Source organism: Pleurodeles waltl, chromosome 9 (genome assembly GCF_031143425.1).
Source record: "Pleurodeles waltl isolate 20211129_DDA chromosome 9, aPleWal1.hap1.20221129, whole genome shotgun sequence".
Lineage (NCBI taxonomy): Eukaryota > Metazoa > Chordata > Amphibia > Caudata > Salamandridae > Pleurodeles > Pleurodeles waltl.
This window is the reverse complement of record NC_090448.1, coordinates 634,379,898-634,405,024: the sequence shown is the minus strand read 5'-3', so window position 1 is coordinate 634,405,024 and position 25,127 is coordinate 634,379,898. Positions and strand designations below refer to the sequence as shown.

Below are 25,127 nucleotides of genomic sequence, written 5' to 3'. Positions count from 1 at the left end.
TTTTGATATTCATTTAAATCTGTCATGCTAATTCCAATAGAAGACCACTTTCACCACTCCACCATTAGAGTTGCTGGCTGGCCAAACTAATTTAAAAAAAAAAGAAACAAGACAGTCACAGTGGAGTAACAAGAGAAATAAACTAGAAGGATCACCCAAACATATCAAGAGTGTTAAAACAGTTATAGTGTAATAAGGATGTTAAATTGGCCTGAATAATGGTCATATTTGCAGTAAGGAGAGATTAATAAAACACATACAATTATAATGTAAACCCAATAATAACCTTTATCATAAATAAACTTTTGGCATTAGACTGAAATGCTAAGAATAGCCCCAAGAGGACGCCACAATGAAAAAAACATTTGTAAGAAACATGGTCATGTAACTCTATAGGTATCCCCAAAGGGCATAATCACATGAAAAGGAAATGTCAGAAAGCAATGCACTGTAACCATATATTTAGCCCATAGAGGGTGTAGTGCCTTACACATTTTCTGAGCTAACAGACCTACTGAAATTATACTACAAACAAGGCCCTTAAAACACAAACTACTCCCAATTACAAAACAAAAGCTGTAAGAGAGCTTAAGCAGACACTGAATGGTGGGAGGGGTTATTAATTTAGGGTCTCCAATAAACTTGTGTGGGGACTCAGAGATGATGTGGACAGAAAGAGCACATTGTAATGAACGGGTGGTGGTACCATTGTCCTAGGACTACCACAGGTTAAGTTATGAGCAAAAATGTTTTCTAGAAGTAATGGCCTGGAAAACACTATGGGGTGAGTTTCCAGAGTGCAGTGACTAATGTAGTATCGGGTCTCCTGCTGTGTCAGGGGAGCCACTTTGAGGATTTCAGTGTTTTTTTACATAAAGCATTTATCAATTACAAGTGTTTTTGTGAAAGCTTTGGAGCGTGAAGGGGAGAGCCAAAAGAAATGATTCTGATTAGGTAACAGTGTGAACAATGTGACCAGCGCTTCAATACTGCTGATGGAGTTTGCGATGTTCTGCACTGTGAGTGCTGTGAGCGCCAAAGAAAAAAATAGTTTGCCCACACTGAAGTAAATCGGCAATCGTGCAATAATCCGTGTAACAGGGTCAGTCTGCAAGGCGGTAACAAAACCGCCCCAAGGGGGGACAAATGTAGAGCAGTTACCAAGGACATCAAGGGATTTTTTAAAGCAAGCCCATGAACGAGTGAAAGTGATGGGCGTGGCTAAAAGCCCACAGAATGCTTACAACAGGTCGAAAAGCGCTTGCGTGCTCAATCTGAAAAACAGACACAGAGAAATCAGGCTACAATGCTCTGTGAAAGGAGGAGTGAAAGAAATGAGAAGCAAATGGATATGTGGGGCAGAGAAGACAGCTGCCCTATACAATTCAACATGCAACAACCTTCTTGGGGCTACCCCTATACAGAGGACCCCAAGTCTGAAGTACCCCTTACATCATACTATGGGAGAAGTGAAGGGTTTCTGTCTTGAAAGTCACCACAGATTTGCCAGGATGGGCTTCCACAACTTGGTCTACAGGTAAAAAGGACCCTGAGTGGAATTTCGGTTGCGCTGGAGTAATCTCTAACAATTTCAGTAATTTCATGTTTTGCTTGTTATGCAAAATTCTTTTATTACACCATTTTTCTTAATTATGGGACGTTCACTGCAACAAATTTAGCATAAGCGTACAGGAAAAACACAAATGACCAAAACGCTAGTGCCGGCTGCTTGTGTTGCCTGTGTATCGTGTTCTATTATTTTTGGTATGCAACATGTTTACTGCGTACATTTTGAACAAGAGGACATATTTCATGCTAAAACATAACCCTAAATACTGGTTTTGCATTTCACAGAGTCGGCAAATTTTGTTTTGTTGTGTATAATTTCGCATAATTACACTAAAGCAAATTACATTAATGTCACACGTATACAGTAAAAGGATCTGTTCTGCCTTGCTACAAATCAGCTTCCACCAATAGTAAGTCATCTTATGACAACACCAGGCACCCAAATAGACTGTAGGTCCATGTTGAGGTGTGCTGAGTACTTTGTTGATGAGCATTCTGTTCCAAAAACACATAGCATCTGCTGGATGGCTAAGGAAATAGCAATGAAAGTATTCAATCTAGTCAGAATTACTGAAACGAGGAGCAGGGAGCTTGTGGTTACCGTGCCAGGTATTTTCGGTCTTGCGGGTTAATTTTAGATGAAATTATGTCTAATCTGGTACCTGGGTGACTTTCTCAAATTCATAAACCTCAGGTAGAAAGAATTTTACTTTCTGAAAAGTAAAGCAAACAAGCAGTGGCAAATCCAGTAGCTCTCTTTGGAGACCTAGTTGTTCTGTCAATATCTTATCTTGATGCTGCCCAGCATCAAATCAGATGCTGTACAGCATGTTTTTTTGGGGGGGTTTTAAACAGTGAAAAAGAACCACAATGACAAGGCTGCTGGGTCGTTTCATTCTGTAGGAATGTACATGCTTTAAACACATATGCACACCTACAGAATGATGCAGACCGGCAGCCCATCATCATGTTTTTTTGTTTCCTTAATAGCTGTTAATGGGGTCCAATAGCAGGCCTGAGAGGACACTAACATGGAGAGGGGAGGACAATAATAGTGAGGAGAGCAGGTACAAACAATAGCAACACGGGTATTTTAGGGGCGTAGGGACCAGAGAGGGAAAATGAACTTGTTAAATGTAAACGGGGTCCGGTAGAGTGTCTGTGAAGGCACGAACATTGAGGAGAGGGTGGGATGCAACAAGTAGAGCCAGGGACGAATCAGAGCAACATAAAAGTGGGACCCATGTGGAGTGGTTCAACAAAGTGAAAACAAAGCTCTGAAAGTATGAGCAGAGGAAGGACAAAGTATTTGGGTCATACTTCAGGGGAGTGTCACACACAAGAAGAGGAAGTGAAGCTGACATGCACTGACCAAAGAGAAGGAAGCAAGTGACAGTAATGAGGAAGTCAACCAATAGACAGTAATGGGAAGCTCTAAGCTCACTGTAAGCTACCAAAATGTCTTGCAAGTAACAGCACATGTGCTGTCTCAAATGAGACTTAAAAGGAATGGCTGATGAATTATTTCTATAGGGAACCCCAGACATTTAGCCTTGCCCAATCTTTTTTTTGGAGTTAAAATAGTGCAAACTGGACCCAAAGGGGTTAGAGTGCTTTACTTTAGCCAAGGGCATAGCTCCATGGGCAGTGCTTGGGGTGTTACACCACTCTACAAAATGTATTTTATACTGACTAGTTGGGTACAAGTGCATCGAGTAAGGTAACGTGAAGTGTCTGTCGGATTTCATCTGGGCTTTTACATGCTAACACTGACAAAAACACACACACTCTGGGGGTGATTCTAACCCTGGCGGTCGGTGTTAAAGCGGCAGCTAACCCGCCAACAGCCTGGCGGTCCAAAAAAAGAAATTCTGACCCTGGCGGGAACCGCCAACAGAGACCGCCACTTTAACACTCCGCCCGCCACGGCGGGACAGACAAACAGGTTGGCGGTCACCGCCAACAGGCAGGCGGCAGACAATGTACCGCCCACACTATCATGACTCACCAATCCGCCACCTTTTCCGGGGCGGGAGCCCCGCCGATAAAAACACGGCGGAAACAGACTACGAACGGGAAAACGCTCACCGAAACACACTCCACGAGGAAGGAGGACAGCATGGAACCCGAATTAAACATCCTACCTGCTCTGGTCTACCTGCTCATCTACCACGAGTACGAACGCCGGCGCAGACGACAACGGTGAGTACTGCACCTACGACACACGGGAGGGGGGAGGACAAAAGGTTACGGCATACACATATGCGACCCCCACCCCCCCCCCCCCAAACCATGTACCCACCAATGCAGAGCAACAAGTCACAGTGACACCACCCAAACCCCCCGGAAAAATGCAAAGACATCATTAAATAGAGAAACAAAATTTATGTAAAAAATAGACTCAGAAAAGTATTGGTTAACTATCCAAAAAAATATAATAAATAAAAACTATATACATTGCAAGGGATAACCGAGGCAATTAGTCCTGCACAACAAAAGAAAAACGAAGTGTCCGTGGGCCAAAGTGTAACAACACAAGGGCAAAGCCCACACAGGAGACCTGAGTCCTTTGGAGAGAACACTTCAGGGGCATCTGATGACAAAACTACAGGCACCTCGGGGGGAAGGGAAGGGGGGGCACCACAGCCACATGAGTCCACGACGCCAGATCCACGAAGGGGCCACCATGCCCACTGTGCCATCCTGGGGAGTGCAAAGCCACAGTCTCTCAAGTCTCTACAGTGGGTGGCTTGCCCACTGTGCCATCCTGGGGAGTGCAAAGCCACAGTCTCTCAAGTCTCTACAGTGGGTGGATTGCCCACTGTGCCATCCTGGGGAGTGCAAAGCCACAGTCTCTCAAGTCTCTACAGTGGGTGGCTTGCCCACTGTGCCATCCTGGGGAGTGCAAAGCCACAGTCTCTCAAGTCTCTACAGTGGGTGGCTTGCCCACTGTGCCATCCTGGGGAGTGCAAAGCCACAGTCTCTCAAGTCTCTACAGTGGGTGGATTGCCCACTGTGCCATCCTGGGGAGTGCAAAGCCACAGTCCATCAGGTGGATCACTGTCTCCACTGGTCAAGGAGGAGGCATGGTGGTCACAGTGAACCGTTAACAGTGCTTGACAGGATGGGCCCAGCGGAGCGGTGCTTGAGACGGCGGGGCCCAGCGGAGCGGTGCTTGACAGGATGGGTCCAGTGGAGCGGTGCTTGACAGGATGTGCCCAGCGGAGCGGTGCTTGAGACGGCGGGGCCCAGCGGAGCGGTGCTTGACAGGATGGGCCCAGCGGAGCGGTGCTTGAGACGGCGGGGCCCAGCGGAGCGGTGCTTGACAGGATGGGCCCAGCGGAGCGGTGCTTGACAGGATGGGCCCAGCGGAGCGGTGCTTGAGACGGCGGGGCCCAGCGGAGCGGTGCTTGAGACGGCGGTGCCAGGCGGAGCGGTGCTTGACAGGATGGGCCCAGCGGAGCGGTGCTTGAGACGGCGGGGCCCAGCAGAGCGGTGCTTGACAGGATGGGCCCAGCGGAGCGGTGCTTGACAGGATGGGCCCAGCGGAGCGGTGCTTGAGACGGCGGGGCCCAGCGGAGCGGTGCTTGAGATGAAGGGCCCAGCGGAGCGGTGCTTGAGACGGCGGGGCCCAGCGGAGCGGTGCTTGACAGGATGGGCCCAGCGGAGCGGTGCTTGACAGGATGGGCCCAGCGGAGCGGTGCTTGAGACGGCGGTGCCCAGCGGAGCGGTGCCTGTCTTTGCGGTGGGGCCCTGTTCAGCGGTGCTCTTCTGCACGGCGGGGCCCTCTTCAGCGGTGCCTGTCTTCACGGCGGGGCCCTGTTCAGCGGTGCTCTTCTGCACGGCGGGGCCCTCTTCAGCGGTGCCTGTCTTCACGGCGGGCCCTCTTCAGCGGTGCCTGTCTTCACGGCGGGGCCCTGTTCAGCGGTGCTCTCCTGCACGGCGTGGCCCTCTTCAGCGGTGCTCGTCCAGTAGGTCAAGGGAGCCAGACCTGGCCTGGACTCCCTGCTCAGTCGCCCTCCGACCGTGCTGTCGCTGGACCCTTCGGTGATGGAGTCCTGGGCCCTTTGGTGTCCTCCCGAACCCCCGGGATGGGGCTTGTGGGGCCCTCCTGCTCCGCGCTCCTGCTGGCTGTCTTCTCCGCCCTGCTGGCCTTTCGCTCCTTAGATGGGGCTCTCGGGCCCTTGCCTCCCCTAGATGATGTGGCTGGTGAAGTGGGCGAAGTTTCCTCCTTGGGGGCAGCCGTGTCAGTCCTCTCACGGCGGCCCTTTACTTTTCTGGTCCTCTTGCCTGGGGGGGGGGGGCTGTCCCCTGGCTGCTGATCTCAGTGTCACTGCTGGCAAAGGGTGGACTCCAGAACCCATGCACCACAGTGACACTCGAAGCTGGGCTGGTGGTGGCTGAGGTGCTCTTGGGACTCTTTGCAGATGGAGGGGGTGGGTCAGGGGAGGGAAAGAGGTTAAGAGTAGAGAGGAACACTTTTTTAGGTCCAAGGTAAAGGGTAGGAGTAGTGGTGATGGGAGTGGAGGAAGAGGATGTGGTTGTAGGAGAGTCAGGTGTGCTGTCTTTGGGTGCAGGTGCCTGTTCTGGAGGCTGTCGTGAGGTGGATGGCTGTTGGGTGGGTGTCTGCCTGCGTTTGTGTGTCTTGGAAGAGGGGGTGACAGACACAGTGGGAGAAGACACAGGGGACGTGTAAATGGCAGTGGGGGTGGTGACTGCACGTGTGCGGACTGTACTGGAGGGTGTGCTGGTGATGGAAGCACTGGCTGATGGTGGTGTGCATGCAGGTGTGAGTATAGACGTCACAGGGAGGGAGGAGGGAGACGAGGAGGAGGGGGACACAGAGGTGGTAGTGACTGTTGGTATGTCTGCATCTGGGTGTTGCTTGGGTGAGTGTTTGTGGGTTCTGTGGTGCTTGTGTCTGGATGAGCTGGCCTTGGGTGTTGAGGTGTGTGCAGGCTGGTCTGATGGTGTGGATGGAATAGGCTGAGGAACAGGAGACAGAGACAGGCTGGAGGCAGTAAGAAGAGGGAGGCTGGAAACAGGGACAATGGCTGCCGTCAGTGCTGAGGCCAGAGCATTGAACGATCGTTGATGGGCAGCCTGACCCGAATGAATGCCCTCCAGGTAGGCATTGCTCCGATGCACCTCCCTTTCCACCCCCTGGATGGCAATCAAAAGGGTAGTCTGCCCAACAATGATGGTCTGAAGGAGGTCAATGATCTCCGCACTGAGGGCAGCAGGGGTGACAGGGGCAGGGGCTGAGGTGCCTGGGGCGAAGGAGATGCCCGCCTTCTTGGGCGAGCGGGCACGGAGCGAAGGCTGAGGGGCTGCTGGGAGGGCGGAGCTGGTGCGCTGGGTGGCGGCTGTACCTGTAGAGGCGGGGGGCCCGGATGTTGCCGCCACCGCTAGGGAGCTCCCATCCGAGGACGTGTCGGTGTCGCTGGTGTCACCACCGGTCCCCGTTGTGGTGCTCCCCTCGCCCTCCGGATCACTGGTGCCCTCGGTGTCTGATCCTGAGCCCACCGGGGCCTTGTGACCTGCAGCTCCCTCGTGCTCCGATGCCAATTCTCCTCCGCCTGATGATGCTAATGCACACATGCACAAGAAGATAAAGAACAAGGGTGGGGGGAGAAAAACAAAGAACAGGTTGAGTGCATGCATTGTCAACACCGTTGGCGGAGAGGACAGACACAGGAGCCTCATGCACTAAGACGCGCAATCGGGGTACACTACTCAGTAATTCTGACTAGGACAACAGGTCTAGAGACAACAAACGCGCACATGTGTGATGCTGGACCATCGATAGCTGTACTTGGCACCCTACAGAGGTGGGGGGCGGGGGCACAGGGCCATGCCTAAAGGAGAGGACTACACTACACAAAGTGCCCTGGCCTAATGTCACCCACAGCCCTCCACCCCCACCCAGACGCCTCCACTGCGCGTAATGATAGCAGAATGTGCTGATACTCACCCCCTTGTGTCTGCTGTGATGTCCTCAAGCGCCCATCCAAATCAGGGTAGGCCACCGCCAGGATCCGGGACATCAGGGGGGTCAGGGTACGACTGGCACCCCTCCTAGGTTGGGAGGCCATCCCCAGCAGTGACTCGGCGGTCTTCCTGGTTCCGCGGCATATGTCCTCCCACCTCTTGCGGCAGTGGGTGCCCCGTCTGATGTGGACCCCCAGGGCCCGGACTTCCTTGGCGATGGCACGCCAAATGTCCACTTTCTGATGGGCGCTGACCTATTTGACATGTACAGGGTGGGAAGGAAAATTTCATGAATTTTCTGCATGTTAGATGTGATTGGCCCCCCCTCCCCAACCTTGCCATATGGCACATGCTCTCATCTGTCGTGCCTTGCACTCCTCATTCGCTCCCCACCCCACCAACTTACATCCACCCCACTCCACACAGGCATATCCCATTCAACGTCCACCCAGTGTACTTACCTGTTGGTCTGGAGGACCGTAGAGCAACGCATACTGGGGGAGGACCCCATCCACTAGTTTCTCCAACTCTTCAGACGTGAAGGCAGGGGCCCTTTCCCCAGTCGCAGCAGCCATTGTCACTTCCAGACCGAGGTCACAGCAGCACTTGCAGTATAGGTCCTCTCCTGTGGATGATCAGGTCTCGAGTGATTAAGCAGATAGAAAATGGCGGTCACGCCTGCGGCGGTGCGTACCGCGGCGGTGCGTACCGCGACCGCCGGCGCACATCGTCATTGGCTCCTGAAACCCATAGGCTTCTATGTTAACCAATGCGGCTTCGTACAGCGGTCTTCGACCGCCTACCGCCACGGTGTGACACGCCAGCGCATTGACCTCACATCCCATTGTCCCACTTCACAGGTCAGGCAGCCGCCATTTCAAGGGCCCACATGGCTTAATTTCAACTGCGTCACACAGGCCTAGGCCTTGCATTGTCACTCATACAAGCCTTTCACTGCATTTAGATTCAATTACTGTGCAAGCTGTGGTTACGTACCTGTGGGTTGCTTGACTCTGTGCTCCATGTTGTCCTTCCTAGGCACCGTCCGCTGGGACTTGCAAGGAGAAGGATGAATCCTCGCGTGTACCGACCGCTGGTGGACCTGTCGACAATGGAAGAACGCCATATAATACTACGCTACAGACTTGACCGTGCCACTATACATGAACTGTGTGCCCAGCTGGAGCCAGCCCTGATGTCCCCCATCCGCCAACCCACAGGGATCCCCCCTCTAGTGCAGGTTCTGTCAGTCCTCCATTTTTTGGCAAGTGGCTCATTCCAGACAACAGTGGCCATGTCATCTGGAATGTCACAGCCTATGTTTTCAAAGATTTTGTCCAGAGTGTTGTCTGCCCTGATGAAATACATGCGGAGCTACATTGTTTTCCCTGAGGAGGCTGATTTGGCCACTGTGAAGGGTGATTTATATGCCCTTGGACATATCCCCAACATCATTGGTGCCATTGATGGTGCCAAAAGACGATGAGCAGGTGTACAGAAACAGGAAAAATTACCATTCTATAAACGTCCAGGTGGTCTGTTTGGCTGACCAGTACATCTCCCATGTAAATGCAAAGTTCCCAGGGTCAGTGCATGACGCGTATGTGATGCGTAATAGCAGCATCCCCTATGTGATGGAACTGCTAAAGAGACACCGTGTGTGGCTAATAGTTGACTCTGGTTACCCCAACCTGCCTTGGCTATTGACCCCAGTGAGGAATCCCCGGACCAGGGCTGAGGAAAGGTACAATGAGACCCATGGGCGAACGAGGAGGATAATTGAAAGAACTTTCGGGGTCCTGAAGGCCAGGTTTAGGTGCCTGCATATGACAGGGGGATCCCTGATGTACTCACCAAAGAAGGTGTGCCATATCATCGTGGCCTGCTGCATGCTTCACAACTTGGCTTTGCGACGGCAGGTGCCTTTCCTGCAGGAGGATGGTCCAGATGGTGGTGTTGTAGCAGCTGTGGAGACTGTGGAGAGTGAAGAGGAGGAAGACGACGGGGACGACACAGACAACAGGGACACAGTCATCCAACAGTATTTTCAGTAGCAGACAGGTAAGAATCACCCACGCAATTTAACATTTCCTTTAAGTCTCCTGCATCTCTACTTTCTGCATTTACCCCCAGTTCTTTTTTAACTTATTTTTGCTTTTCCCTTCCCTTTTCAGTGTTGTTTGACCCACTGCGTGACTTCTGATTGTTTAGCCCATGGACAAAAGCGTATTGACATTGGTATGTTGTCATCACAAATTGTCTGACCATCATTGTACAGTATTGTGTAAAACATTTGTAAATAATACAGGCTGACTCCTGAATATTTTAAGTGCAATGAGTGTTTATTTGTAGTGCTAGATTTTGGTGCATGATATTAATACGGTGATGGGTGGGGGTGGAGTAATGTCCATGGCAGAGTCCAGTTCTCAGTTTCACAGGTGCCTTGTCCATAGGCCTGTGGAAGGATGGAGCAGGGGCAGTTCAAGGTTGGACAGGGTGACAATGTGGGACAGTGGGATGACATCAGGGGGTATCCTTTGCTGGCGGGGGTCTTGGCATCCTACTCTGTCTTCCTGTGAGATCTCAGGTTCCGCTTGCGGGGTGGTTGATCTTCAGCAGGAGGTGGGGTTCTGGTGGCCTAACGTTGTGGTGGGGCCTCCTGTCCACTAGCGCCAGCGGAGGTGGTGGGCTGTTCCTGGTCCTGGCTAGTGACAGGGGCCCTTTGGGGTGCCACATGGTCCCGCAATGTGGTTTCTATCCGGTTTAAGACCTGGACTATGCTCCCCATAGCAGTACCGATGGTCGTGAGTTCATTGCTGAACCCCATGTAGCGTTCCTCCTGCTGTGCCTGGATCTCGCTGAACCTGGCCAGTACCGTCGCCATCGTCTCTTGGGAGTGGTGGTATGCTCCCATGATGGTGGTGAGGGCCTCTTGGAGGGTGGGTTCCCTGGGCCTCTCCTCCCCCCTGTCGCACAGCAGCCCTCCCAGTTCCCCTGTGTTCCTGGGCCTCTGTCCCCTGGACGGTGTGCCCACTACCACTGCCCCCAGGTCCCTGTTGTTGTTGGGGTGTTGGGTCAGCCTGGGTGCCCTGTAGTGGCGGACACACCGCTGATTGATGCGTCCTGGAGACAGAGGCATGGGCCCGCTGGGTGGGAGCTGTGCTGGTATTCCCAGAGGGGGTTGGGTCTGGTGTGGCCTGTGTCTGTGTGTGGGGAACCCACTGTCCAGAGGTCCCCGATGGTCCGGGCTGGTCGTCAGGGTCGAGGTCGACAGAGCTGGTGTCCTCACTGGGGGGCTGTTCTGGGGGTGGGATGGACAGATCTGGACCCTCTGTGGCGGTGTGTTGGCGTTCGGGCCCTGCAGGGGTAACAGAGTATTGTTATAGTTCTTGTGTGTGCCATGGCGTGCATTTTGTGTGTGCCCTTGTCCCCCAGTGCTGGCATTCCCTTGTGGGAGGGGTTGTGAGGGTGGTTGGGGGGGGATGGGTATGTGCAGTGGTCATGCATTGGTGATGGGTGTGTATGGTTTGTGTTGGCATTCAGGGGTTGGTGTTGTTTAGGGTGGGTTGTGCTGGTGGGACAATGGCAGGGAGGATGTGTGCTGGGGGGTTTGAGATTGGGGGTGAGGGTGGGGTTGTGGGTTGGCATGCTGGTGATTGGGGGGGGGGTAAAGTAGTTGAGATTCGACTTACCAGAGTCCATTCCTCTGTGCACTCCAGCGAGGCCGTCAGGATGCAGGATGTTTACTACCTCTTGCTCCCATTCAGTAAATAGGGGTGGAGTGGGTGGGGGTCCGACGCCAGTCTTCTGCACAGCGATGTTGTGTTGCGACACCATGGAGCGCACCTTCCCCCGTAGGTCGTTCCATCGCTTTCTGACGTCGTCCCGATTTCTGGGATGCTGTCCCACAGCGTTGACCCTGTCTACAATCCTTTGCCATAGCTCAGCCTTCCTTGCTATAGTGGTGTGCTGCACCTGTGTGCCGAAGAGCTGGGGCTCTACCCTGATTATTTCCTCCACCATGACCCGGAGTTCTTGGTCCGAGAACCTGGGGTGTCTTTGGGGTGCCAGGGGGTGGTGTGGGTGAGGTGTGGGGTGGTGTTTGTGGTGATGTGCGTGGTGATGTGTGGTGATGTGTGCGTAGATGTGGTGTGGGTGATGATGTTGGGTTCCTGTGTGTGTTGTGCTTAGCGTTCCCTGTGCTCTCTCTCAGTCTCTCTGGCCTTCTCTCAGTAATTGTGGTCGTAAGGGTTTGTGGGTGACGTGGGTGTGTGTTTTATATTGTAATGGGTGTGTGGGAGTGTTGTTTGTATGTGTTTCAGGTGTGTTTAATTCAAATTGTCCAATGTGGCTGTGTTTTGTAAGTGTGTGTGTTTTTTGAGCGCGGCGGTGTGTACCGCCAATGGAATACCGCGGTTGAAAGACCGCCGCGTGGATTTGTGGGTCAGAATGGCATGGGCGTGTTTGTGTTGGCGTGGCGGTGGAGGTTTGGTCATCTCCAGTTTATCGCTGCCCGCTGCTGTGGCGGCCTTCCGTGGATGTCGGGTTTTTGGCGGGTTGACAGTTGGAGGTCAGAATGACCGTGGCGGTTTACCACAGCCGCGGCGGTAGAATGGCGGTCTTCTGAGCGGCGGTAAAGGCCTTTTACCGCCGAGGTCAGAATCACCCCCTCTGTTCTTTGTGTTTGAAAGGCTTCAAAACTACTTTGGAAATGCTTACTTTTTGAGACCAAAACATATTTTTGCTTTTTGTCAATGTTGGTTACACTGGTGAGGGCACAGCTGCTCCCACCACAATAACATTTTACAAAAGCCATGTCAAAACAAGACACACATTGACAAAAAAACAAAGACTGACCACTGATGTCGGACCTGTTAACTTTGCCAATGCTTGTTTATTTTCATGTTTTGACTATGATCTTGTTGAAACTGGTTACATTGATTTTACATTAGGAATATTTTTTGGAAATACTAGCAAGCATCAACATGTTTTCCTAAATGATGCTTCAAAGAAATGGTAGCTAACATTTTACAGTAGTTTAACAAAACATTTTTTTCCTAGTTGTGTTTTTTTGTGAATGTTTTATTTTGAAAGCAAAGTATTCATCAATCTTGCTTTCTTCTTATGCAACCATTTGCATCCAATCGGAGAGCATTTTGGGATCATACGTTGCCTCATATTGTTAAACTTTGCAAACGTGTTTACATTTTTTTTTTTACTGGAACCCACTGTCAGTAGTGCAGGCCAAGCTTTCAACATTTATTTAGATTGCTCACTCTAATAATAAAGGCTTTGCAGTAATGAACCATAATTACAAGTTCGAACAGCATTAACATATGAACCCAAATATTATCTCAACTGCAGACTATTCCCTTCTCTGCTCCTTAATGAGGTACTGTAAACTGGCAGCCTAAGGGTTTGTGCTGAGGGGGGGAGTTGAGCCTACTTGCCCCAAGGGCAAAATAAAAGCTTGCTGTCCTTGACCCCAAACAATATGAATTCCATCCACTTGATTAAGTGGTTTGTCATGGGCAGGACTGGAAACATGGAATCCCTTTCTACACACACCGATTTGACAACTTTGCCATCAAGCTTTCTTGTAGCAGTGACAAAGAAGAGTTTGTGCAGTCAAAATACATTTAAAATGAGTGATCTAGGGCAGCCACTCCAGACTGTTGTGATGTATGAAACCGTGTCAAGAGTTCCCAGGGAGAACTACCAGGCACAGGTGGAATGGGCAGGGTCGTAGTTTGCCAAGAGGTGTTTTGAGAGTGACAACACCCAAAAACATTATTGGCTTTGAGGTTGTATCTGGTGGCCCTGAGTCGGGTTTGCTATTTTTATAGTGTTTTTTTTAATTGTCCTCTTTTTGCTAAGAGCTTTTTAACTTGTTCATTTTTGGAGGTGACCTTAATTGTATATTGTGACCGGTTTACCAAAAAATAGTAATCTGCACCAACAGATGTACTACTTGAATAGCAGCAAATTAACTACTTTTGAGAATTTGCAAACATTGACATTAGTAGGCTTGGAAAGCTGTGCTAGTCTCATATTTCCATGAATACTACTGCCAATCAAACATTCAAAAATTGATGGCATAAATGCTAGCAAATAGTCTAACTAGGAGCAATTACTTGGGGTAGCATTCCAACCCATTGTTTTTCACCCACTGTGGCCCTCTAGACAGGGACTTACCTAATGCAAATCAGAACTGACCCTGGTCCCCAAGGAAATATTCAATCCCAAGCCTTGGTCACATCACCCTTTGACCCTTTAGCCCATTGCTTATTTAGTTGGAAAAGATGAGTTTCACACCCCCTGAATCTCCCTGATTAAGCTATGCCCTTGATGTTGAGATGCAACAGAGGCTCGAATCTGGTGTCGAAGTTTCAAAGTCAACAGCTCTGGCCGCAACACTACGTCCTCTCCCACTCTTCACTGATGCACTCTATTTATCTTCACTAAGCATTCTATTAAATGTATTGCAGCTAGAGTTGCCACTTGGCCGGTTTCCTGCTGGCGACGCCGAACTTGTAATGTCTCGGAGGTACAAAAATAAGAATTAAAAGTGTTATAGAGCTACGTTAATAATTCCCTGGCTAACAGTTAAGTAAACAAATGCATAAAAGTCATCTTACAAATGAATCATAAGGTTTTGTCTAAAGCATTATTTAGTTTGATGTTCAGGTCTTAAAACTACAAGGAGGGGCAGGTATTTGTCTCTTGGAAAGATGACAACTCTAATTGCAACAGTGTTGGGAAGTGCTGGTACTCTCCACTTCAAATTAAAGAAGTGCAGTTACTCAGTACTGGGCAGTACCTGCCCATTTGAAGCAGTGAAGTACCCACTGACAATGTGGACCTAAATGGTCATGACCACACCCGGACTACACTTTCTGTCTGCACATCATTGACAGGAGTGCAGCTTTTGAGGGGGGAGGAGGGTTGCACCCTCCTTAATAAATGAATTTTCTGATATATAGTTGTGCACAGAAGCTTTCAGCGGGGCATGGGGAGATGTCTGCCGGATTTCACCAGGAATTTTTCAAATAATTCAGGCAAAAGCGCACACACTCTCTCCCTCTCAGTTTTTAAAGTCATCCAAAATATTGGTAATTTTACAAAATATTGTGTTTTCCCTCTCTTAGCACCAGGAGTGGCTTGTGGTTCTTTGTAGGGGTAGGGCGGCTTGCTGGGTGGAGGGGTGATTAATTAAAAAAATAAAAAACGCCTGCATTGTTGCCGCCACCACCACCGTGCCACTCCTCTGCTACAGCCTGCAGGCACAGGCTCCCAGCCTGCCCTGCAGCCAATCCTGACGCTGCTCAGAGCAGCATTAGGATTGGCTGGGGGAGCCCAGCCAGGCTGCTCCCAGGCAGACTGGGAGCCTGCACCTGCTCGCTCCAGCCCGGCAACACAGTGCCGGGCTGGAGAGAGCACCGTGGCCCGCCCCTTTTACTATAAAACGATAATAAACATGTTTTTTTATCGTTTTCTAGTAAAAGGTTTGCAGCTGCTGGCGGGGGGGGGCGTTGCTCCTCCGCCCTAGCGGAAGAGCTGCGCCTGCTTAGTACCCTTACCAATCTGCATTCCTCTCCGTTTCCACTGCCCCTGCTCCCCTCCAATGCACCCTGTTTGCATATTATGTATTTTTTCATCATATGCCAGTCTGATCGGCGGAAAATCTGAAGCGCTCACCTCTCTCCCCCCCTCCAATATATTACCGACCAAGCTACGCCCCTGCTCATTGACCAGTGCATTCACGGCCCCAGGCTTCATCCGCCCGTTGCCAGTTATCCCAGTCGCACAAGTTAAATAATAAAATATTAATGATGTTTAAATCTCAGTTTCTCCGCGTTTTCCATTTAAACACCTTCTTCCTATGAAAGGGACCCCTGGGCCCAGGAGGAGGGCGCTGCCTGGGTAATGAAATGGCAATAATCTATGCATAATACACTCAAGTGCTAACGCATTTGTTCTGCAAGTTCAGCTACTCCCCAGTGAGAACGGGTAGGTGGGCACGGGGGACTGGGGTTGAGTGTGAAATGGAGCCATTGACGCATCTAAATAAATAAACGTATTTAGGAAAAAATTCAGACGAGGCCACTGCTAGGAACTGGGTAGAAATGGCCGGCACTCATGGTGAAAACAAAGCTCCCTCGGCTATGGCCCTGCATTATTGGCAAAAGGGCTTTGCTACAGGAAGCTCGTGCTTCTAGTGTTTATGCTGACAGGGCACTGTTATAGGACGCCTACACAGTTTGAAACTCACTTAGCAACGACAGTGTGCCTCTGTAAAAACCTCGTGCTGTTAAATTGGTATAGAAGTATTGGCTTGCTTGCGGAAGCTGTCGCTGCTGGGGGCTGTGATTAAGCGCGAGAATCCACGAAGTGGTGGCTCTAACTGGGTGCTGCTGCACGAGACGAGTACTTCTCTGGGACTTATGGCGTTAGGATAAGGTACTTCAGAAAAGAATCTCAGAGAGCGTGGAAGGTTGTGATGCTCCTTAGACCGGGATTGGCGCTCCCAATTGTACAGCTTGTGCAGTGGTACTGGGGCATAGGGGTTTAAAGGGGTACAGTGCGCCGCAGTTATTACTTTTTTTTTTTTTTACTAACTAGTCAAGCTAATTTTATTTCCCCTGCTCTCGCCGGGCCCAAGCTGAGTAGTAACATTCCCTCATTCGTATAGCGGTGATGCAGGGGGCCGCCAAACTAAGGAGTACACTGAGGATAGCTGGTGCCTGACATCCGCCAGAGGACAGAAGCTTGGGATGGAAAGGGAGAATGGGGCTGAGTCGTCCCATCTAATCAAGGCAGGTTCGATCCACAGAGTTTCGTTGAGGCCCGTGAACCCATGGGAGAGGAGTTGAGGAATTGACGGCCAGGAGGATCTGAGAGAAACAAAGGGTAGGCCGGATGCATGCTGGGAAGGGAAGAAAAGTTGGAAGGGAGCTGCAGAGGCCTATAAGATCAGAACGTAGAGTCTAACTGGTAAAAAGGGCCCCAGTCTGAAATTCTTCATCTCAATTCCCATACCAGGAGGTTCATTGGGAAACAATCCAAAACTGGTCAGTTTTGAGGCCTTTATCTGAAATCATATAGTTGGGTTTGGCCCCCAGATTTGAGCTCAGTTTGTTCCAAACTTTAGGGCCCTGATCAACCACGGTCCTGCCTATGTGTTTGACCTGGTTGAATGTTCTTTGGGTAATAGCATGTACAGAGGCACACTGCAATATCCTATTAGGCTGTAGTGGGGGTGGGGGTGGGGAGAGATGTGAGCTTGTGCCCATAGAAACTTGCTGTGTGCAGTCACAGAGAAATGATCTAACTGAATCCATAGGGTGTCAAGAAATTCAAGCCTATTGCTCTAGCGTGTCAAGCAAGATTTCATGGTTCTTGGCAGAGCATACCTGACAGGGTTTGGCTTTGGAAACACTAATTTGTAGAAGTTCATTCCAGAACTGGAAATCTTGTGTCCTCGTGACTTAGAGTAATAGGGTGTGCCTATGCACCTTGCTCTGATCTGCAACCTCCTACCATAACAATATCTATACCTGGCAAATCTTTTTTGGTGTACCTCAATAGTGAGCTGTAACACTCCCTGATTTCTCCAAACGGGGATCCTTACATTTCTAAATCATCTCATTCTGGCTCAGATTTATACATTTGCATACATAAAAAAAAATCTGATTCAGTGAAGGCAGTGAACTACTTTAAGTTAATAAACCACAATTGCCTACCTTCCCTACCAGCACAGAAAATTACTGTCCCCTAACATTGTAAATTGCAGAAGGTCCTCGGAGCCGGACTGGCCTTTTAGTCCATTGAGAATTTCCCTGGTGAGCTGGAGCCATTGGAGACAGTTTTAAGAGCCAAGGGCCACTGCTGATACCTCTGTCACTTTTCCCAGGTCTTCAAGTCGATTAGAAGCCAAAGGGGTCGAGAAAAAGATAGAAAGGGGTGGAGGAGGGAAAGAAGGATAAGAGAGAGGCTGAGAGATCAGAGTGGGAAAAGAGTGAGAGTGGCTGGATGGAAAGAAAGAAAGAAAGAAAGAAAGAAAGAAAGAAAGAAAGAAAGAAAGAAAGAAAGAAAGAAAGAAAGAAAGAATGAATAAATGCGAGGAGATGAAGGGCGCATGGCTGGTTTGAGTATTTTTGCCAAATCTGCCAGACCAATCAAAGCCAGCCAGTGCCTAAGGTAATGTGGGGAAAGAGAGGAACTAAAAGTCACTTTTTTCTGATTAAGCAACCCTCGCCCACTAGTGTGGCATGCTTCATCATCGAGTAGCATTAGGTGAGGTTTATCCAGGATGGGCTCAACTTCTAGATAGGGAGCTCTTGTTATTAAACATAAGGAAATATGATAGAAAGGGAATTTGCCTAGCGGAATAGTCCTATAATTATGTATTTGGGGCTCAACGGTCGGGTTAACAAAACATTTGTGTGGATGTATCAGGGTCTTAGTATCCCCAACATCTATTCATTGTCAACTTTTCCTTCCCCTCCTTCCTTCTAAAAACCCTAACCTTTGGCTGATTTTGATTGGTCTGGCAGACTTCATTATATGATTATTAATGAGACCCATCATGGTCACAACAGGAGATTTAAGGGCAGATACACAATTTAGGGCCTGATTATGAGTTCCTCATAATATTCTGACCCATGCATAAACTCCTCTTTATGCATGGGTCAGATCTACGAGTTTGAAGGTAGTTAACACATCCGATAGTTATCAGATGCGTTAAATAACTCAACCTTTCGTTATGTTTCGGCAGGTCAAACCTGCCAAAATTTAACAGGGGAAAACATGAGATTTACCGTATTATGCAGATTTTGGAGCATTAAACACCAAAATCTCATGTTATTCCTCGTGATCTCATAATAGATGTAATTCATTGCACCCGACAAATAACGCACCCTGTGGTATCGTTAATTATCAGGAGCGATACATAACTCCTGAGCTCCTAATGAGGCCTAAGTGGTGGGTTGAACTGTGTTGACTACAGGGCATGACTTTGGACTTGTTATGGTTTGTTGATGGCAACATGTGTGCTGGTGATAAACATTGAGTGTGGTGTTCTGCAGGGAGCTGTAGAGCTGTTGGTTGGAAAGTAGTGGGAGTTGGATCGAGGTATATGTAGTTCTGGGCTCCAAGGGCTGCATATGATTCAGACTGGGTAAGCATCAGGCTACAGCTCAGATTATTTCCAGAGTTGCAGGCAGCAAGAATCATTGATAGGTCCTTTTGAGTTTGTTGAAAGTTCCTTCAAAATTTGCCAGTTTTTTTTCAATTGATTTGTAGAGAAAATGGTAGTTGGTGCCACATAGGTGGCAAGTTCTTGAAGTATCTGGGGAAAGTGCCATATCAAACCTATATGGGTGGAAGAACATTTCATAGTGGTGAGTTCCTTATATAGTATTGGATGCTAAGCCTCCACAGTACTTTTGGCGAATAGGAGGTAGTCTTATAATCATTGCTAACATTTGATGTTAGCGGTAGGTGTAAATCTTCCGTTCAAAGGGAATTTTCTGTAAGAATTATGCTCTTCTCCCCACTAAAAATGCAAACATGATAAAACGTGATTATTTTAATTATGCCGTTTCTAGCACCTTGCGGTCATCGTTGAAAAATATTAAACGTGATTAACAGTAGAGCTGTTTACTTTCTAATACAAGGCTTCCAGTCACAATCACACACTTCTTCTAGAATACTTGCTATTGTTTATCACACAGAAACACCATGGTGGTCAGGTTACATACCTGTAGCCAGAGCAGTGCATTTTTTCACTGTCATAACAGCACACCAAAAATTACATAATATCAACTGAGCAGTGAAAAAAGAAGTTCATGCCCTGGTCGAGTCATCAAAATATCATTTGTAGGCCTCGCCACTATAAGCAAAAGCCTCTTGTGGACCATACCCAGTGCTTAATTTGTGCTTGTTGTTTCCGGTTCTGAGCAGCGGCATTTATTTTTGAGGGCCGGGGCTTATTCTTCTGCCTCACGCATTTGCTGCCAGCAAAAGACAGGTATGGGAAAGACGGAGGAAGGGAAAAACGAAAAAGCGTCACAAAGGGAGAAAGTAGAAAGCTGCTAGAGTGAGCTAAAGGGGCAGGGAGGGCTTCAGGATTATGCCGCCTCAGTATTCCCTGCTCGCACAATTAATTGCAGCAGCCGTGTGTTTAGGAGGCACGGCACATCTTTATTTACAAATTAAGCACTGACCATACCAAAAACTCACAATGTGCTTTGAGCCCATCCTCTGCTTTTCATTGGTTGGCTTTGTTGTCTGTCTCCTTTGCTTGCTTCTTATCTGATGACTTCCCTTTCTCTCCTTGTAATTGTCCCTCCTTTGCAGAATTACTGCTTTATCATACGTTTGATTAGCTGACTAGTATCTTTCAACTGCTCACCTTTAGGGAATAACTATTTTTTAATTGCTCTTTAAGTAATCCCGGTGAATGCATGGGTTTACAGAATCTCTCCCTAATGTGCAGCTTCCCATCCAGTTCTTAATTTGTGCTTATTGTTTCCGGTGCTGAGCACCGGCACTTATTTTTGAGGGTCAGGGCTTATTCTTCTGCCTCACGCATTTACTGCGAGCAAAGACACATTTGAGAAAGACGGAGGAAGGGAAAAACGAAAAAGCGTCACAAAAGTAGAAAGCAGAAAGCTTCCAGAGTGAGCTGAAGGGGCTGGGAGTGGCTGTAAATGGATTAAAGATGCCCAAGATGGCTTTAGGATTACCCTGCCTCAGTATTTCGTGCTCGCACATTTAATTGCAGCAGCCGCGGGTTTAAGAGGAGAGCTTTGGGAATCGGAACGCTTTTATTTACATATTAAGCACTGTTCCCATCAGATTCCCACACACCCTTCACCAAGTGCTCCAGGTTGTCCCCTCCTTCTGCTATTTGCTCTCTACCTTATAGGCTGATTTCTATTCCATGTGTCATTGTTGCTCTCTCCTGCCACCACCCTGTCTGTTGCTACTCCCCTTTTGGCTTTTTTATGTTGTTTTTAAAACTATTCTTTCTTCCCACACATACGTTGCTCACCTACTTGCTTTCTATGCTTCCCTCTCACCCGTTCCTACAGTGCCCCCAGGCGATCATTATTAGTTTTTGGTGCACCCATCAGCATGAATGTCGATTCATCAAAATGTGAGGGACAGTGGAACTGACATCACATGCCCTTTAACCTGTAATGACATCATAGAAAGTGACATCACATCACCCCTTGGAAGCATTACAGCAAGTAATGTGATGTGACCTTTGATCATAGTAATATCGTAGGTAGCCGAGGGCATAATTCGTGTAATTTACTCTATCGTAATTATGCAAAATTACAGTGAAATTGTGCTAGATTACACAGAATTACGTGAGTAGCATAATCCTGCTTTTAGCAATATATTTTATCACACAATGCACCCTTGAGGCCAAAATAGACTAGAGGATGCATTTTATGCTAAGAAAATAGAGCTAACTGCAAAAGACTTGCTAAATTCCTTGTTCCTGTACGTCTGCTGCAGGAAGTTTTGTGCCAAATAAAATTACTCATAATTATGTGAACAGGCATACTCACGTAATTTTGGATAATTTTACGTAAACAAAATACCCAAATTACTCTGATTTCTCTGGCATGATTAAAAGTTCGCCCACACCTAATCATAGGTAGATACATCAGCAAAGTTAAAAAATGAAGTACAATAAGAGCAAAATTAAAATGAGGTTTAATAAAATAGAAAGAAAATGATAGAGGAGGTACAAGTCTGTTTTAGTTATTTCACATATTCCAAAAGGGCTGTAATCATATTATGGATGAAGCCATCACATACTCAGGGGTAGACATCACTTGCCAGCTGGCCATTCTGTACTGAATAATTAGAGCCTCCAATGTCCAATTACTGCCCCAATGCCAGTCGCAGCTCCATGTGAAAAGGCACAGCTATAACTCAAAGTCTGAAAAATCAGGAGCAGCACTGGCTAGACTAGTTCAGGCTTCAATCATACTCATACACTTCTGCTAGGAGTGTTTGGGGATATTCTCCCCTGAGAAAACGTTGTAAAAGTGGGGTCAAATTTCAAAGAATTTGTCTTAAAAGCCATTGGTATGCCAAGCCAATGTAGCCTTATGCTTCCCAGGAGCTGACCACGTTTTATTCAAAATGTGAATTGATTGGCCCCTGTAAGTCAAGGAGTACACCCAATATACAATGTGTGCACCCCTCATGCCAAGATTGACATACAGAATGGCAGTGCCAGAGGTTTACCAAGAATTACATATAAATGACAAAAAATGTCATTTTCATTCCTGCTCACACACATAGCGTCATTCAAAATACAGTTACATCAGCATATTTATAAGGTGTCTATTAAGTGTTTCCACACAGAGACTCCCTCTTTCAGCATTGTCAGCTCTATGAAGATAATTTGTTCCTAGTTGAGTTCAGTAAAGTTGACACAATGGCCCTCATTAAGAGTTTAGCAGTCTTAAGACCGCCAGACTTGCGGTGGCAGTCGGCCCGCCATGGCCGTGGCAGTCCGACCGCCACATTACAACTGTGGCAAAGCCGCCACGGTCAGAACTCCGAAACCGCCAGGTTCACGCCAGTCGACAGCCTTGCGGTGTCGGCGGTTGTAATCTGCCAGGGTGGCGCAGGATGCACCGCCACCCTGGCGAATTACGACTCCCCAATCTGCCAGCCTTTTCATGGCGGTTGGACGGTCATGGAAAGGCTGGAGGAATGGGGGTGCTGGGGGCCCCATGTGGGCCCCTGCACTGCCCATGGATTTGACAGCCCGTCGCGCTTTCCACTTCCCAAATTACGGGCAGTGAAAAGCGCAACGGGTGCTGCTGTATCTGCTGCACCAACACATTGCCGCTGGCTCGATTACGAGCCGGCGTCAATGTTAAGGCCCTGTTCACTCTAGGGCCGGCAGGCGGGAACGCCGTTTCCGACCGCCCACCCGCCCTGCGGTGAACTCGTAATAGGGCCAGTGGTGTTCTGGACACACTGGCGGTCAGGTGGCGGAACGAGTTTGGCGTGCGGCCTCCACCACCCGCCAAATTCGCAATGAGGGCCAATGTGTCCAGTGTTGTACCAAATTTCTACACTGCAGGGAAGCTTCCCTGGACCCTGGGGCCTGAATGGTGGGCACAACCCAGATAGATAATAACTGTTTCTATGTATACAACAATTTGCTACCTCAGCCATAGCCTGCCTGTTTTAAAAGGAGAAGTGCAAGCTAGAAATATATTTCTATTTTCCTATTGCTGATTGGTCACTACTGAGGCAAGGGGTTGCAAATCAATGCCAGGGATTGCAAGGGAGAGACCCAGTGTCACAACTGCAACCTCTAGCGACCCCTAAATGAAGTCCGTGACCATCAGCTGACGTTTCTTACTTGGTTGCTTTTCTTTTTTTAAAGTAATTTTACACAGGTAATTTTTTTATTTATTTATCAGTCTCAGTTGCAACAGCCATTTTGGATCCGTGAATTAAAAAAACATAAAGGAAATGCCAACTACGCCAATTGATAGGTCCGCACATAGACAGGCATATGTCATCACACATGCGTGCACCTTGTGAATGACATCTCGCCTGTAGCATATTGACACCTTTGTGCTATGTGCAGGCTTCATCATGGCACACTTATTCAGGCGAATGCTGCACAGCATATGCAAAAAGCATTTTGCCCATACCGATGTCGTACAGCAGTGCCAAAATGCATTGCTTTGCCAACGTTGTTTGGTCAAGCCTACAGTCGGTTTTAGGTCAGTGTATCATAGTACGTAGGAGCCATTGCAACAGGAGTCACTACACGGGGAGTACATATATATATATATATATATATACATATATATATATATATATATAAAATCTACTGGCAGTCGCCAGTAAGTAGTTATAGTTAGGACAATTTTTTCCTTGGACTGGTGTTTTTTGCTTTGTCAATAACTTTGGCGCCGTTTGACTAATCTGTATGAAATTGCCAAATGTATACTTCCTTCGGCTCAGAAGAAGGCAGAGGCCGAGAAAAAGTGGGGTCCCAAAACACTTTTTTTCTCCCATTCTACGTCAATAGGATTAATTTTTTTTTTTAACATGACTACAGCCTGAACAGCTGAATGGAATTACACCAAATTTGGCAGAAACATAGCTCTTGGTCATGAAAAAGTACTTTTTGTGATTTGGTGTAATCTGTTCAGTAGTTTAGAAGTAATTAGAGTTTAAATAATATAGATATGTAGGCATGTGGCTAATCCACGGATCCAACTGACCCTGTGGTGACAGCTGATTGGCTGCCAACACTTCAAAAAGGAGGTGGGCCTGATTCACAAAGGTAAACTTAGACCAAAAGTCTAAGTTTAGACCAAAAGTCTAACTTTACTATGATTAAAGTTAGACTTTTGGTCTAGCTTTACTATGACTGAAGTTAGACTTTTGGTCTAACTTTGCTATGATTAAAGTTAGACTTCTGGTATAAACTTAGACTTTTGGTGTAAGTTTAGACCAATAGACTAAAAATCTAAACTTAGACCAAAAGTCTAACTTTACTACGATTAAAGTAAGACCTTTGGTCTAAACGTAAACCAAAAGTCTAAACTTAGACCAAAAGTCTATTTTTACTATGAGTTAAGCTAGACGTTAGCTCTAACTTTATACTTTTGGTCTAAGTTTACTTTTGTGAATTAGGGCCAGTATTGGCAGCCGTCTTGGGACTCAGCTTCAGCAGAAAGATATCTCTTGGTCCAGAAAGCACCCTTTTTGTTATTTGGTGCAAATCCATTTAGTACTTTTTGAGAAATTAAAGGAAATCCAAATATGTATATTTAGGGTTGTGATGACTTTGCAAATACTCCCAATCTTGTGCAGAGATCTGATTGGCTGACAATACTTCAACCACAAAGTGTTGGCAGCCATTTTGGGATTTACAAAACACAGAAAAAGAACAGGAGGTAGGGAATGAATACCCTAACCCCCTAGAGCCTTGGTTCTTAGATCCCCCTTCGACCCCTACAGCATGGACCCCCTCGGGCCCCAGGGGCCACCACTTCCCTGGGGCTTTTTTTTATACAAATGAAGAGGGCTGCATTAACCACTCTCCTAGGGCGTTATGAAGCTCCAGTGACCACCACCTGTCCGGGGCAAATAGAAAATTATTGTGAGGGGCCCACAGGGCCAATTCCTGCTATCTTCTGAGGTGCCCTCAGGAGATAGCTATTTGCTTTTGCTTGGGCGGAGCTGTGACAGCTCCAGCCAAGCAAAAGCAAACACTCCTCTTCCAGAAAGTGGGGGCTGTCAGAATACTCCCGCTTACTGGAAGCAGAGTTTTCATTGCTGAAAACTCTTCTGAGATGAAAGTATTGCTCCCACACTCAGGGAGCTGCATTTCCAGCAGCTCCCTGTGTGGGAGCAATGCTGGATACTGCAGGAGGCAGAGATGTGGCTGGGACCTCGGGGACCTTGAGGTTCCCCCATGGTCCCTGCGAATGACCAAGGGAAGGTAAATTGTTTTCTCTGGATTTCCACCATAAAAAGTTATATGTAATCCTTAGCAGAGG

General features: G+C 48.1%; 1 long non-coding RNA gene across 1 annotated transcript in view; it reads right to left on the bottom strand.

The window, feature by feature from the left end:
* The window catches only part of LOC138258688 (uncharacterized), a 125,576-nt gene that overhangs the window by 66,761 nt on the left and 33,688 nt on the right, over positions 1-25,127 (bottom strand). The gene's annotated exons all lie outside the window — the stretch shown is intronic.